The sequence below is a fragment of the Periplaneta americana genome, chromosome 4, assembly GCF_040183065.1.
Source record: "Periplaneta americana isolate PAMFEO1 chromosome 4, P.americana_PAMFEO1_priV1, whole genome shotgun sequence".
NCBI lineage: Eukaryota > Metazoa > Arthropoda > Insecta > Blattodea > Blattidae > Periplaneta > Periplaneta americana.
In genome coordinates this window covers 55,315,656-55,330,125 of record NC_091120.1, presented here as the reverse complement: position 1 = coordinate 55,330,125, position 14,470 = coordinate 55,315,656, and the positions used below count along the sequence as shown (strand labels likewise).

At 32.6% G+C, this 14,470-nt stretch overlaps 1 protein-coding gene across 1 annotated transcript in view; it reads left to right on the top strand.

The window, feature by feature from the left end:
* Window positions 1–14,470, top strand: part of LOC138697816 (ankyrin repeat and SAM domain-containing protein 1A) — a 598,611-nt gene extending 584,141 nt beyond the window's left edge. Inside the window, exon 17 of the mRNA XM_069823347.1 lies at window positions 1–14,470. This exon is cut by the window's left edge and continues 20,142 nt beyond it. The gene's annotated coding sequence lies outside the window, so the exon portion shown is untranslated.

Genomic DNA, 14,470 nt, shown 5'->3' with positions numbered 1-14,470 from the left:
CTTTCACATAATTGATTTAATATCATTGAAGTGAAAACAGGTAGGCTACAGTAAATATTAAGTTCCAGGACATATTTCAATGAAAGAAAAACTAGTAATTATTTTCAATGTCACTAAATGTATTTAATATGATATAACATTCGTGGTTTGGAAAGCCACTGAGTTATAAACACACTTTGAAACATAGTGCTGAAACATTTTTTTTCGAATTTCATACGAAAATATTTCATAAATATTCTATTATATTTTGTGTTTGCGTATATTTTTATTTAGCGTAACTGACAGCTAATAAATGTTTGATGTAGAATATACATAAATGCCATGTATTATAATATAGCAGATAAATTCTGCAAAAAAATGTATTATATATCGTATTTTACAGAGATCTATGTCTACCCGTGTATAGAATTGAATGCCTTTTACCCGTCTGGAAGTTTTTGAGGCCTGATTGCGAGAAATGTATTTAGGTTTTGTTAAACTTGGCCAGAATTCAAAGATCGCTCTTTTTAGATTAATTTTAGCTTGCTTTTATAAGTTGTCATTATATTACTGCTTGCTATGACTTTAAGACAGAATGTTTGGAAGAATTTATGATATACAAGTATTGTTATAGCTAATATGCAGTTATTTTGGTGGGGTCTTGCCTTTTATCGTAAGAAGAAATATGATTTATAACAATTTTATACATTGTGTAATGATTTTATTCGTACTGTATTATACCATTTTTTTTGGTGTTTTTCGAGCATTTGAGAAGTACGATTTTGCAATTACAATTTCTTTTTTATATTATGAAGTTTGGCGTAGAATTTGTCGTACATAGAGGTAGTAAGAAAGTTTTTCGACAGCCCAGATTTCTTAGGTTTAGTTAAAGAAAACTTCGCATATATGAATAATTATATGAACAGAATAATTCATTTTAACTACAGTTTGTTCTCCCTGTAATTTTACATTCTTGACATATCTTGATGTTTTTAAGACCTTAGAAAAATATATCCGCTTTTAAACTCGCAATAGATAAACTTGTATTAATTATAAATTGAAGCTGAAATTGTCGTAAATTATCATTGACTTCTCTTACATATTCACCAATTAGTTACTCGAAATCCTCCTTTCCATTTGAATGAGTTTTTCTCTCAACTATGTTTGATTATTTGTGCGCTTTTTCCGCACTATCCCTAAATCGGCCTGTCCACACGAAATGTATGTTCCCATCTGCTGATGTCAGCAGTTTCCTGTCAGCTGGTAGATTTCTGAATGTATTGCTGTGCTTGAAATGAATCCGGCCAAATGTTTTGAATTGCCAGACTGTTTTTTGCTTTTACGCTTAAGAATTTGATGATGTCCGATGTGTAGTAATATATTGTCATTTATATTGCCAACTTTTGAAAAGAAAACTTGTGTCCGGTGTCGTTACTAAGGGAAATGTTTGCAGGATATTTAATTTTTGAGTGCTAAAGAATTGCGCTACTTTGCGAATTTTAGATGATCATAATTTTATATTAACTAGTAAGCCGCCATTCTTAGAATATTACGCATATCCTTAAGTGCTTTACCATGTGTTACTATTTACATACAGTTCTCATTTCTTCATATGTTTAAACCTTAATTCTGTCGTAAAGAATACAGTATTTATTCAATAGATCTAAACTAAAATAAAATTTAAAAAATAATTATACCCATCTCAAATTTTCTCAAAAAACCATAACGTTTACACCTTTCCCACTTGTTCTGCGGAACTGGTAAATTTAATTTCAGAAAGAGTGATTTGTATTTCAGAATGATCAACTTAATTTCAGAAAGCGTCAATTATATTTCAGATTAATCAATTTAATTTCTGAAAACGTAATTTGTATTTCAGATTAGCCAATTTAATTTCAGAAAGCATTTTTGTATTTCAGACTAATCAATTTAATTTCCGAAATTGTAATTTGTATTTCAGAAATAGTACATTGCATTTGAGAAAATGTCATTTGTATTTCAGAATAAAAGTAAATTGTAGTTCAGAAAGAGTCATTTGTATTTCAGAAAAAGAATATTGCATTTCAGAACTATGAACCCAATCTTATAACAGTTTTTCGTAACTTAAACATACGACATATTCAATAGTTATCTTAAAGCTCCATTTCAATTTTGTAATCTATACTAGTAATAAATCTGTAGCCGAAATTTTTCTGGTAATTTTCGATTTTCCAAAAATAATTGGTCCTAACATATATAATTAACCACCCTGAAATCGAAAATCCCTTTTTTGAAATTTTTGTTTGTATGTATGTCTGTCTGTCTGTCTGTATGTTTGTTACCTTTTCACGCGATAATGGCTGAACGGATTTCGATGAAAATTGGAATATAAATTAAGTTCGTTGTAACTTAGATTTTAGGCTATATGGCATTCAAAATACATTATTTAAAAGGGGGGTTATAAGGGGGCCTGAATTAAATAAATCGAAATATCTCGCTTATTATTGATTTTTGTGAAAAATGTTACATAACAAACGTTTCTTTAAAAATAATTTGCGATAAGTTTTATTCCTTGAAAAATTTTGATAGGACTAATATTTAATTAGATAAATGAGTTTTAAAATTAAAATAACTGCCATCTAAGGCCGTGTAATGAATTAAAAAACAAATGACTACGTCTATAAGGGGCCTTGGACAGCAACAATCGAAAGCTATGAAAGATAGCCTACAGACAATGTTTCTGTGTTTCTATGAAGTAATATCGGAAGCTAAATTAACCGATTTGTATAATTAATTATGATTTCACCATTGGAAAGTGTAGTTTCTCTAGATGGACATAATGCTATAATGTTACTACAGTAACTTCTGATATAATGTATAATATAATATAATATAATATAATATAATATAATATAATATAATATAATTTAAGTTATTTGAAGGGTTCAGAACCATAGTGGGCCAAGCGCCATTTATTGAATACGTAGAAAACAAGGGTTAAAATTAAGTTATTACCATAATTCAATGGAAACCTATAACAAGTACAATAAAATATACACATTAAATCTAAATGATGTCAATCTTCATTAAACTAGGGTTGCATGTAATAAAAATTAAGAAACATGTTAAAGGAATTGTCATTGCACCAAATGAGTGTCTCTGGACCAAAATGATCGCATTTTAATTATTTGGATGCAATTTAAATTAAGTAACATATTAAACGATTTATCCTTCTATCAAACACGAATGATCCCTGGATCATATGTCCTATTTTAATTATGTAATTACTTGATATTTATTTCTACCGGGTGCAGCGGAGCGCACGGGTACGGCTAGTGTAATATAAATGAAAAGCTGCAGGAAATCTTACGATGCATACCATCAGGCAATATTAATCAAATTATTTCTATGGCAACGCTTTGTAATAATCCCTACATAACTTACACTTTTTTGCACGATCGTGTTTTTACTGTATTTACAGCTATTGCTGTTAGACCCTGAAAGTTAGAATTCCCACACAAACTTGTTGCTATGGAAACCATTCTTCAGAACATAAACTTATACTGAAATAGACTCATTACAGTGCACTTATTGTTGCTTAGTTACCATTACAGTGCAGTTTTGCGAAGGCTTTGGAATAACATCGCTTTAAATTTTCAATGCAAAATATATTGTATTTGAAATTTAAAAAATATGATCGTGTCAAAAATGTTGTATACAATATACGTTTGTGAAGTACATTACAAAATCTCGGAAATTGAAAAACAAGCAGAGCGAGTATTTGGAAGTGCCAGCTGAACAAATTTGAAACATCATTAAGAAATCAGTGTCTGTATTAAAAATGTTATTTAATTATGCAATTATCTGAAATACAAATGATGATTTCTGAAATACAATTGACTCAACTGATATACAAATTATGTTTTCTGACATACATTTCACTTATCTGATATATAAATGATGTTATTTGAAATACATTTGAGTTATTTGATATACAAATTATGCATTTTGAAATATATCTGGAAAAGTTGTACAAAGGACAAATACTGTAAAAATGACCTTATTATTCATTCTTGCAACCAAGATATAGATATTATCATCGGGATTTATGAATAAATTAGTACTGCCTGTTAAACACTAAGTAAAGATATCATTAAAATCTGGATCCTTATAATGAATAATATTCACAATAAATGCTCAATCTTGACGTCCCTGGCCTCGTAGATAGAGGCATGCTCTTCATTTGATAGTTACGGTGTAATGTCACAGAGTTCGTTCAACTGCAAATAGTTTCGCAGCCATGTTCAGTTGTGCGCTCTCCGGAATGTCACCGGCGTACTCAAGCAGAGATATATACGGTATATCCAGAAAATTAAAGTCCGGTGACCTGGTTGGCCAACCAACTAATTTTCTCGAGCAGAATTGAAATATTACTTGGTAGCTGAAATGAGGATAAGTACCGCCATGTATAAACCACAAGCTGGCTCTATGTAGTATTAATAAGAGTTGATATCGATTGTTACTCTTTCTTTACACTGTAATTATAAACTGAAGCATTTTCAGAACATGTCTCAACATATTTTATCCGTATTTGACGTCTAAACTAAATCCAAAAATTGTTTAAACTTGTGAAACATCGTACATATAAAATACTAAAACTTTCGAAACTATCCTGATTATTTAATTCGTATCGGTTCGTTGTTTAGATTATAAATATAAATACATGGAAGCTTTTGCGCGAAGTTTGCTGAAATATAGCCGTCCTAGTGTTTGGAAATAATGCACGTTTTGAGTTTGGTGCTTGAATTTATCCCCACATACTAAAACTTTGCTTTTATTCGTAATAGTGTGAAGTAAATGCTTTGACAGTAGATTGCAGTCTGGTCAATTCAAGAAAGTGGTTTTTGCCGTTCTAACGCGAAAGATACTGCTTTAATAATTACGCGGAGCGTTCAGGAACTTAAATTTTTATTGACTGTAAATTAATGAAATGACCCCGTTTTCAGTACTTTCTTTATTATGTAGAATAAACATTCTGTCAGCATCTTCAAATTTTCGCCCTTAGAGATTTTCTGTGGGAATGCGAGTTTTTGTCTGTTCTTATCGAAGTATTTTGCCACCATTATTTCTGCTCTATCCTTCACCAGAGTCTTCACATTTAACTTTTTTATCGTAAGATGTTCACGTTAAAATGTCCCCGATCATGCGCATAATGGATGTAATATTTTTATCACTTGAAGGGGTTCTAAGAACATACATTTTAAAATTGTTTAATGCATGTGGAGAAGCAACCGGTACCTATTTATTGGAAGCGTTTTGCAAACCAGTAAACAATTTATAACTAGATATGATTATTGGTATATCTTAGGGTAATGTGAAAACAAAATACAGTCCATTTCGTAATATTGTTACTATAACAAGCATGTAGCTTTTAAGTTGTCCATAAGATAGTATTTTCTGAATTCATAAACATAAGTAAATATATTTGAGAAAACCTTTCACTCCTTGCATGAATTAGGTACATGAGTTAATAATACCATGATGACCACAAATACACCATAAATAACTTAAATTTAACCTCAGTAAGATTATCTTAATGCCCGATTTCTGGATCAACAGTTATCTGTACATACGCTGTTAACTATGATTTAACATGCTGATATATTTCGAATGAGTTTACGAAAAACATTTACCGTAATTTTTATAGTTATCAGTGCTTCAACTATTAAGTACACCTGGTTCTGTAGCTAGGTACCAGCCTGTTATTACTAATTCGAATAGGTACCAACATACGACGCCACTGCATTAATGTTTCTTGAAGTATTATAACTGATAATAAATAATATTGTCGCCTACAGTTCATTTAGAGGAAGGTGTACAAATATGGAATACCATTTTGTTTTTCCGTTTTGGAACCTACATTTTTTTAATAATAGGCGTAAAGTATCGTCCTGTTTATCACCGAATGTTCCTCTGAATGGCACACCGGACTTAGAAGTTCGTAAGTTGTTATAAAATGTTTGAGAAAAAATTTCTTCAAAATCTGACATTTCCTTCATAAAAATGGAGCTACAAATTTGGAATACTATTAACAAGTTACAAGATTAACAAAATTTCAAATTGAAAATGGCTAAGCTAAAGAAAGCACAGAACAAGCATTCAGAAACTTCTTTGGAAGGTGTTTTCTCAACCGTAAAACTGAATCTAGATGAATTGGCTCTCACGTCTTAACTTGTTTTATAGCTCTTGCATTGCCTTTTCGTTCCACTGTTTTCTAAATCTGTTAGAAGGTGAGGATTTTCCTTCTTCTATAGGTCCCAACACTGGTAACGAAACAGAACACCAGAGTATAAAAATTGAATATTAATAATACTAGTATTTCATATTTGTGACACATTGATGTTGTAAGTCATAACCTCAAAACATGTCATAATTTAACAACGAAATCAATGAAACATATATTGCTATAAACGTAGATTCTTTTTCTTTAAGAAAATATATCACTAATATTTCTAACATTGAGGAATAACAATTCATATTCAAGAAAAGAACTAACCGCCAAAATTTTCACTTTGCTCGAAAACGCAATGATAAACGTTTCAAGAGTTATTTGTACCCCTATTTTATATTTTTAATACTTTCTTTACTCAATAACAATTTTAGCACTTTGGCGTTTCCTTTTTGTAACTTAGATAAATGTTATGACTTACGTTTTAAACAATTTCTCGGTAAGAGTGCAACAAATCATAAGATATCGAGGAGACCACGTATTTTTTTTAATAATAACATGCCAATAAATTGTATTATTGAAGCCATATTGTGTAGTATTTTGATATTTCTAAACCTTATAATCGCTTTAGAACAGCATACTGAAATTTGTCAGAACCAAATGTCGGTTGTGTTTATAAATACAATTTGGAATTGTCATATTTATCTTAGTCTTCTACATCAACTTCAGATTCTATGTGATCAGGTGACAAAGATTTTATTCTTTTGGGTGGACTGTCAATGCCAAGAGTATATCGGGCGTCGAAAATGTGTTTGAACATTTGAATGAAATCATTCACATGAATAAAGTACATGTCCAGCAATATAGTTGTCACAACTGACTCCAATGTAAATTCTTGTAACGAATGTTGCATCTAGATCTCTCTTCAGTAGTATTAATTATCTATATAATCACGCCAAATAGATACTAACATTCACCACTTTCTAAATCTAAATCATGGCTGTATAATGTACCCGTATCATATGGTTGAGTTGAAAATCCCTGCACATATCAGCCATGTAACCACATAAAACTCTACGAACAAAAGTAGCTGTTTATAATTAAAAATCACTAACAAAATATTAGTGGCAATATTTATGGAGCAAGGTCCATGGACGAGAGGTACTAAACATGAATTTATCTGAACTCTGTTACAAGCGCTGATAAATTTACATATAATTTTCCCGAAACTCTTGAAAGTTATCAAGGCAGCTAGTTAAAGAGCATTTATGTAACTCACGGATAACTGAGGTGTACCAGAAACCGGGTATAAGAGCAGTATCCCTTTTAAATGTTTGCACGGCCTCACAGAAACTCTAAAAGCCTTGGTTTTTCTGACTGACGCATGAGAGGTGCGAGGCCCGCCGGACTACACGAGAGATAGTGAGTGGTTTCTATAGCAGCGAGGTGCGCAGACCTCGCACATCGTAGCTATGAGCGTATTCCGAATCTCATCGGTGAGCAATCTGATGGCATCACGGTGTTCCGAATTCCACCGATGACGTCATTGATGCTCCACCGGTGTCGCACCGGTGCCATCAACTTGCAGAGGTGGTGGCAGTCTCCATCAGCCGCCATCAGTGAATCTGATTGGTTCTTGTATAGGGCGGGAATTAGCAGACGAATAACATCATGCACTGTTGTGTCATGGCGGTGTGTTCTGCTTTGGTTCAGCTGTATTGTTTGTAATGAGCACAATGTAAAAACAATATGTTACTGGCTTATGAGCGAACATGTCAACGGACCAGTTATTACTACCGGTTCAAGAAATAAATTGTTTATGCTCTCTTTTCTTTGAACGAGATGGGAGTACGAAAATTTCGCAAAATTTTGCTAGCGTAGCACAGACAACAACTTGTACAGTCGCCATGACAGCCATCGATCCTTCCAGCAGTTTTGTTCCTTATTTCGCTGCAACGTGACGTCATTGATGCCACCGGACCGGTGAGATTCGGAATACGCTGTATAGAAACCATTCACTACCTCTCGCATGCGTCGGTTCAGGAAACCGAGATTTTATACCTCCGCGTATCAGGACTTTGTGATGAAAACGCATCCTGAAGATCTTTTTTTTTAAAGTCCTGTGGAATCGTTTCGTCGTGTAGAAAGTTTATTCTGGAAGTGAAGTAATGGAGGTAACTTTGTTAACGATGTGTAAAAGAAGACACACCTTTGAATCAGACACTCCCCAGCAATCTTTATATTATGACTTTATTTTATTGTGAGTAAATGCAATGCCAAGTATACCAATGGGTACGAACTGATAATATGAATCCTATCTCGTAGATTAAAGCATTTAATCTAATTTCATGCATCAGTCCTTTCAAATGAGTAACCGAACCAAGACAGTGTATGAGGTATTGTCTTCAGATTTGCTCAACGGTTGCTCATGGGTATGTGTGTTAATATCAGATCTAGTCCAGATAATATGACAGAAGATTGGCCTAATTGAGACCAAAAGCCCAGATGCCAAGCGTTCCATGTTGTTAGTAATTCAACACGTCCAGGGAACTTGGATTGACATCCACTTGCATCCTTGAACATCCGCGTGTAAACTCATTGTATGGAGTCGTACGGCAGTTCTGTGTGTAAACATATTGTCGCGACATATCGATGTATGTTATGAAAACACCATTGATCGTTCTCCTAGCATAAATATACCAACTACGCATTTTTGTAACTAATACTTGTATATGACAGTATTGATAATTGAACTATGTATTTCTTTACATGATACTCATATTTAAGTTATCAACAGTGTCCCTTAAATATAGATAACAATGTATTTCAAGCTCTGCCGTCGTGAGATAAAATAGCACCCGAACTTCTTCTTTCGCCCAGAACTGTGGAATTTCAATATAGTAGCTAGGGATGGGATTAATGATCTCTGTTATTCCGTAACTATACTTGGATGAATGAATGTCTCTGACTTTTCTATCTAGTTTTTGCATAAACAACCTCATTCGCATTAAACAACTTCTCCCTCAATTCAAAATTTCTGCTTGTGTTCTTGACACGTAATTTTTATAGAGTGCATACAATAAATTTATCTTTCCACGCTCGCATGTGAGCAGCTGCGCTTTGTACTGCTGCTTCAGCTCTATCTCCGCGAGCGTGGAAAGATAAAATGTATACACTATACTAAGCAATGTTAATGGTTCATGATGAGGAATGCCGTATGGGCTGGAGGTATCTTCTCTATGATAATCATTTTCACTCATACAGATTTTCCCGCTAGATATTAATCATAAATTAAGTTTACAAATGATAGACTTGCATAAACTTTTGTATTTTGGTCATAACATTCGTTTTAAATCTACGAGTTAGGAATAGTGACATCTCATGTTTAATATAGGCCAGCATCTTTGTTGGCTTAGTTTAAGTTTATGGGAAATAAAAAAATATATAGGCTATCTGTACAAGGTTCCCTTGATGAATATAGTACAATGGATCATGGTAATGCATTCTAAGATTTAATGTTCTCAAATCCAATAAATAGAAACTCTGAAATTCTAGTTTACACATTCCACTTATATTAGTTATTAAAAGCATTTCTCTGTCATTCAAGCCAGTATTACATAATTTGTAAAAGAAAACATATACCAATTTCGCAATTCATACCATTAATCACTAAAAGTACCGGGTGGTCACGAAATATTTCATAAGGAATAACAACTTTAACAGTATTTTATTACTTGGTTCATTATAATTATGAAACCTGTAAAATATTTGAAGACATTCTGTTTATCAATTTCCTACATAGTGGCGAACTTGGGCACCATTCAAATCGATGCAAACTTGAAGTATTAATTTGTCGTTTTCTCATGTTTTCCTGTAGAATTCCATGGGAACTGAATTGAACTCAATAACTTGGCGTTTTGAATGGTATGTTTGTAAAAAGTGTCATCAAAGAAAAAACTCAGATGGTGTTAGGTCGGGGGATCTTGCGGGCCACTCAATAGAATCACCTACGTTCTATACACATTCTCAGAAATCGCTTATCTTGCGGGCCACTCAATAGAATCACCTACGTTCTATACACATTCTCAGAAATCGCCATTCCCGTACTATCAGTGCGTAATGCAGCGGAGAGCTCCGTCTTGCTGCCACCACAAATCTTCAAAGTAATTAAATATTTGCTCTTATTTCGTAATCGTCCTGTATTATTCGACTACATATATTGTAAAGAGCAAATTACATTCCTCTTTCGCTCGTACTTACGCTTTTATTAGTAAAATTCATTTTACATATTCAGTATCAATAGTTTTCTTGTCTGAGACACTCTAATCATTATTAATAATAAACGATGCAAATGGCTTACATACCTCATGGATAATGTTGTGTGCATTATAATTTTTGTTTACATTCCATTTATAAATAAGAGCATACTACTTTCTCCATTTGAAGAAGATACTAAAAGCATTTTGTTTAAATTACAGTTTTGCACATTTCACTCTCGGATCGAAGTTTTGTGAAGTCACATGATTGTGACAATGAAATTCTTGTAGTTAAAGATTAAATTTTCAAAGGCAATATAAGATTGTCCTTTCGTAAGCAAATATGACTTATATTAAGACTGCAAAGTGAAAGGAAGAATATTTAGTCTCAACCAGAAATGAAATCAAACCACAGCCAAATGCAAAGTAACGAAAGCATTTCTGATGTGTAAACCTGTTTTTTTTTCCATAAATTATAGTAACACAGGAACTGATCTGATTTTTTATTGGTAAAGTTTGGACGGACATTCGCACTTTAGCTTCTTTGTCGACACTCAATTTTGTTTCTTGTTATGTTTCAATTTAGATCCAATTTTATTCATTACTGTAATTTATTTATTGAAACTATGGTGTCTAATATTCATGTTTCATGTAAGATCGTGGTAAAGATACTAATAAATTTAAGACTTAAGCTAAAAATTTCGAGTTGAAAATCAATTTAGCAGGATAATTTATCGACACTCTTTATAATCTGATCTGTCTTCAAATTTGTACATCTATAACAGTAATAAAATATACCACTATTCGTCCCCGAAAACGTAACTGAAAGGTGAAATTAAACCTTAACGCCAAACACATAGGCCCAGTTTCTTCAACCTTCCTTAAATTATAACAGTGTGTTATTCCATTTTAATTGTAAACTTAACAGTTGAAGCATTTCTTCAACTATTGTTAGTACTAACAGGCTGTTAAAACCTATGTTAATTTAACTGCCCAATTTCATGTCTTTAAATCATTTAACTCTCTGTTAGCATAGAAGTATCCAATATGGCTGGTGCGTTAGATGCTGAACTTATATATCTGGATTATTTAGAAAATGATATTCATGAATACATAAACAGAGGGGATGATTTCTGTGATTTGACAGACCAGAAGTTCATACAAAGGTATAGGCTATTTTCTGCCAAGCCTCACTTTTTGCTTTCAACTTAGATCCGTTTGTTTGTTTATTCTCATTAATTGGCTTATACTGCGAAATAATTTCCATCAGAAGGTTTCTTTCGAACGAAGAGAAATTAGTCCCACGATTTCTTTTTGTTCCAGTGTTTTCCATTTCATAACAGCAACAGAATAGAAAGACTCCTATCCTCTCTGAATCAAACAACGGAAACAAGCGAGAATCGCAATTGTCAGAGTTCAGAAAACAGAAGTGAGCTAATACTTGTTTATAGGTTATGGTTAAACTCTAGAATCTCTGGTCCTAACATAAAGTTAACAAACAGAATGTTAAAATTGAAATGTAAAGTTGAAGAAACGCAATATTTTTAACAGCAATTCATATTTTTAACTTACAGTTAATTAACGCTATGTTAGGTGCATTTTAACAAAGGTTGAAGAAACAGGGCCATAGATTTTCTTCAATAAAAAAGGGATACAATATCAAAAACCCAAGTAAAGAAATATGGCATTGCATCTTAAAATAATAGATAATCAAGAAAAGAAAACCCACTAGCCAGCCGATACAGCTTATATTTTTACTCACTTATTCTCAAACCTTACAGAAGAGTCCTCTGTACCAATGTTTAACCAAATTCCACTGCTGAATGTAATAGGTCCTGATATCGGAGGGAGAATTTGTTTTGCTTCATCTCAGGTCAAAGCGATATACAAGCTGATATCGCCAGTTAACAACCGACATACCTAAACCCCCTGATACATAAAAAGTGAATGCATAAATTTTTGCACTTATCAGCACAATGTACAAACGGTAGTCTTTGTATGTGATGTGTTAATAACCTATGCGAACTTATTGATAATATCTTAAACCCACTGTAATGCTCCTACCCTTTCCCTTCTCTCAGACTATTCTTTATATTTAAGGGTGTATAATATTTGGTGAATGCGATTACAATTCGAGATGAGAGTGTCTGTGTTGCAGTTTGCGATCGTTTTGTGCTAATTGGGCTGACTAAAAAATTTGCATTAGCTTTCATATATGCTGTGTGACGTTTCATTTCGTTTCAGCGGTAATATAAGCATTAGTCAGCCTGTCCAGTGTAGTTTAGTGTTACCATACCGTCGCTAACATGCTGATTCTGTGTATAGAAGATTTAATAGAAGGTTCGCCCTCTGTATATATAGAATATTGTATAGGAAAACCAAACGCATGTAGGATATTTGCTGATCTAGGTTTACACAAAGACTTGAGTGAGGTGGGCTTGTAAAGTAAGGATTGTGAGTAAATAGTGAACAAATGACCTACTTCTACTTTGCATCTGTCGTATGGTTATAATTATAATAATAAAAATAAACAAATGAAAAATAATAAAATTATTTTATTGCTGGGCCAACTTAACCGTTGTTGTAATTGCTACGTAAACCTTTAGGTGGTTATTCTTCCCAATTTCTACCAAATCCAAAATAATAAAAAAATATATATAAAGATGTTTTTGACGAGCTATGTACCTTATACTATTGTAAGTCCAATCCTTAAATTCCCTCCCAATCCGCGTCCTAGTGTTGTACATTTATACCCCTTTGACAAAAATAAATGAAAATTACCTTCTGTGAATTGTACAATGTAGAGTATTAGGCCTATAAATAAGATATCTTTATAATTTTCTATTATTTAGGTTGGTATAGTGATAGTGACGAGGTTCAGATGGAAAAGCTTTGATCTCATAGCAACTGATGATAATGTATAAAGAATTGTGATTGTCTATTGTTCTGTACATATTAGAATGCAACATCCAGAACGTTTTATCCATCTCCTAAATATTCATTTCAAAATTAAAAAATATATACCTAGTACTGCAATCTATGTATGTCTTGTATGTATACTTGGATGGGATCTTAGCAGATTTTTATTTATCTGTGTAAAGTTACTGGGCGTCAGGAATTGCTTGGATACTGCTTAAAACTAGTAACAAGCAATTCTTTTCGTAATGCAAGTTATGTGAACTTGATATGTGCCATTATAAAGTGTCATATTACTGTTTTGCCATATGTATTGTTTGCTTTGTATTCTAAGCTATTCTTAAAAGCTATACTTATTGTTATGATGTTACCGAATTAGGAAATAAAAATAAAAAACGGAACTAATTCAGTCAAGTAAAACTTGAATATATTGAAACTTCCCTATGGCGGTCAATTTCCGGGAATTAGAGTGTGTCTGCTGTTGAAAAATATTTATTATTGAGAAAATCAGTAAACATTAATATATTGGTATTCTTTATATTATAAGAATCATATGAGCTATGCACATGAGCTGACTTTAATTGTAAAAGATTAATATCATTAATTTCTACTCAATGCTTGCAGTAATATAATATACAGCGTGTCCCAGAAACGCTATCCATTTCAAGTTCTAATGCAATATACTAGTGCTACATTGAATGCATTTTGAAGGTGTATCTGGCGTGTTGAAAGTTATATTCAATTAAGGTTTATCTCCTTTTCAGTATTAAAAGTCGTTAAACCAGCATGTTTACCCATTCCTGATGACGTGTTTTGGGTTGTCTATTCGAATAATGTGGACGGAATTTCTGGGACACTCGGTATTTGTTAATGTGTCTTTCTACAGTTTTGAATTGTATTTCAGAAATAAATATTAATTAGATCCACATGGCTTGTGCATATAGCTGTATCAATATTTATACATTTAAATGGGTCATATTTGTCCGAATTTTGACACTGATATTGTGCTTGTTTGAGTATATCGGCTACTGAAAGAATTTTCAGTGCTTTGCAAGCGTATTTTGATGACTGGTTTGTTATTCAGCATGTCCATTATTGAAAAGTTTTTTTT